Source organism: Brassica oleracea, chromosome C8 (genome assembly GCF_000695525.1).
Source record: "Brassica oleracea var. oleracea cultivar TO1000 chromosome C8, BOL, whole genome shotgun sequence".
Classification (NCBI taxonomy): Eukaryota; Viridiplantae; Streptophyta; class Magnoliopsida; order Brassicales; family Brassicaceae; genus Brassica; species Brassica oleracea.
Window position 1 is genome coordinate 27,376,362 of NC_027755.1, and position 2,806 is coordinate 27,379,167.

Sequence of the window (2,806 nt, forward strand, 5' to 3'; positions counted from 1 at the left end):
TGCAAAGACCCAATAGTGATCTCCGAGGACAATGTGATTCACATTGCTTAGCACATATGCTTTACCGGGACACTCAATGTCAAAGGACATGAGAAACGACCTAAGAAGTCGAAGTGATGGTTCAGTAATGAAACTGGCTGATTACTCTCATCCTATACATACAGGAAATATCACGCACCAAGATGCGTATAATGTAGAACCTACACTGAGGTTCACATCAGGGGGAGTAGTGCGTGTTGTACTCTTTTTCCTTCATCATGGTTTTGTCCCACTGGGTTTTCCTGATAAGGTTTTAATGAGGCAACATGAAGCGTACTACAGATCCTGTATGGTTATGGCATCCAAGGGGGAGTGTTATAAATCATGGAGTGGATTGCCATTAACCAAGACAAGAGTAGAAAGCCCGTCGGCCGCATCAAGCCCAGCCGCGGCCGCAAGGCGGAGAGAGAGACGGTCAATGACCTAGCCGACTTAAAACTTAGGATGTTTTCCTTTTCTATGTTTTAGTAGTTTTCCTATTTCCTGTTGGATTAGGATATGTACTCTTTCAATTTATCTTTATCTTGTAATCATTATATAAGGAACCCCTATTGTTCATTAATAATAATACAGAAAAATATTCAGTCTCTAAAACTCTCTAATTTCAACAAAATCAACGCAGATCTAAATTTACAAACTAAATCTAAGAGCAATCTATCACATACATGTGAACTACATGCCGTTTTAAGAATCAAAATGACATTTAAGTTTTATTATTTTCTTTCTTAGTTAAGTTTTCTTTATATTTGGAAGGGAGAGAGTGTGAGGAAATGGAGAAAAAAACCACACAGAAAAAAACCCACGCAGAAAAAAACTCACAGAGAAAAACTCTGACGCGAAAATCCCATAAAGCGAAAATGGATCTGCTCATTGAAGTTGATTTGCAAGTTCAAAATGAAATCACAACTGAAGTGGAGCTGATCAAAAAGCGATACACAGTTTGAGATCTGATAATTCACTTTTTGTTTTGTTTATCTTTTCAAAATTTTCTTTTCTGGAGATTTTGATGTTCTTCAGGGTTTTTTCCGACGAGAAATGTCCCTGGATTTCCCAGAGATGTGCTGCAGGCGATGCTGTGTTCGTAAGAGGAGAATCACTTCTTCAATATCATCATCAAATCTCTTTGGTCTTTTGATTTTGAAATGCTTCTTCTTCTCTGTCTGGATGTGCAGGTAAGTAGGATCCTTCGTGATTCATTCATAATGAGTCATGTCTACATTGCTGATCCCGAGGATGAGGAGAATGCTTGGAGTCGACAGCGAAGATAAATAGTAAGATGATCGCACTTTTAAAACATATGGATTTTTATAGATATTTTCTATGTTTTTTTCCTTTTTGGATGTGTGTCTTTTGCTTTAACATTGTTTCCTAATTTGCCTCGAAATATTTTTAAATTTAAACCTATTTGTTATGATCATTGTTACACTTCTCCATTGTTCTCCATTTGTCAATTTACATTCAATGTTTATCATTCCATATTCAGTAGGAGAAACAAAGATATGAGGATTCAACATGAGGTTAAGATACATATGTACATCATCAACCATGTACACACACGACCTTCTATCTGAAAGAAGAATATGATTCAAGTCCTTGGCCACATCAGACTTAGTCAACTCAAGTGTTATCTTCCCTTCTTTTATTATTAATAGGTGCATGGTCCCCCCGCAAGCGCGGGGTCGGCTACATTATAGGTGCATTGTATAGTTTTGTTTACGAAATTTTATTGTTTGTTTGTTTTTTTGTCTATAATGTGATGGATGGGACTTTGGAAATTACATAGGTTGATGAGTTTGATATAAGAATGAATGACGAAGTCATATGTTGATATTTTTATATCTTATATGTTCAAAGTTGAGGGTGATGGAACTTGTTAGTGTGTTACTTAGGTAGTTGTTTGTATATAAATCAAATAGGGCATGGAAAAAGAGAATAAATTTGGATTTAAAAATTTAACAATTTAAATAACAATAAAATAAAATTTTCCTCTTATTTCACCAATTGTTTTTAGAAAAAAATAGAATTGTAATATATTTAAAAAAAAAATTATAACATTTTTAGAATTACATACTTAGAAAATTATTTTATTTATATATTTTTTTCTGGACTTTGTTATAGATGATTTGGGGTTGACAAAAAAATCTGAAATATGGCCAAATATAATTTTTTTTTTAAAAACATGACTTTAAAATGTTAGGGTTTCAAAATAGTTGGGCCTTGAATCTGTGGTTTAGTCTGATACTGAGAAAACTGTTAGGACTTCAACTCATTTTTTTTCTATGTTGGGAATGTGGGCACTAATTTCCCGATTCATGTAGGTAAAATTGTTTCTTAGTTTGTGAGATTGAAAAACTTAGATTAATTTTAAGCATGATTGATGAGAGGTTTACTTGCATCAGCTTCGTCTGCCGTGGGTGTTGAGTTTCGTCGGCGCCAGATGTTAGACATGCAAGAGAGAAGGTCTAAATATTTTAATTTCGTGTTTTGTTTTTTCTTCTCTCGTGTTTTGTGGGTTCCACTCTTTGCTCAGGCTGTACAAAAGATGAAGTCTGGCTAGGCCGTTTCACTTCTCTGAAGTATTCCCTTGATCAACCTCCCACCAACATCTATCTTCTGATTTGTCTTGAAGTCGAGGAGCTTCCAGAAAAATTAGCATGCATCTGCTGTTCCGCTTGGAATGGAGAAATTAGTTCTGAAATGCCGCATAAAAAACATATTGGCAAATGACTAATGATTGTCAACAACAATCACAATACTAAATAGAAAA

General features: G+C 34.8%; 1 long non-coding RNA gene across 1 annotated transcript; it reads left to right on the top strand.

Moving 5' to 3' along the window:
• The first annotated feature begins 845 nt into the window (after positions 1 to 845).
• On the top strand, positions 846 to 1,823 carry LOC106311209. Its single transcript, XR_001263945.1, has 3 exons — positions 846 to 1,120; positions 1,212 to 1,310; positions 1,523 to 1,823. It is a non-coding gene; the product is annotated as an uncharacterized LOC106311209 (long non-coding RNA).
• Positions 1,824 to 2,806: the final 983 nt, after the last annotated feature.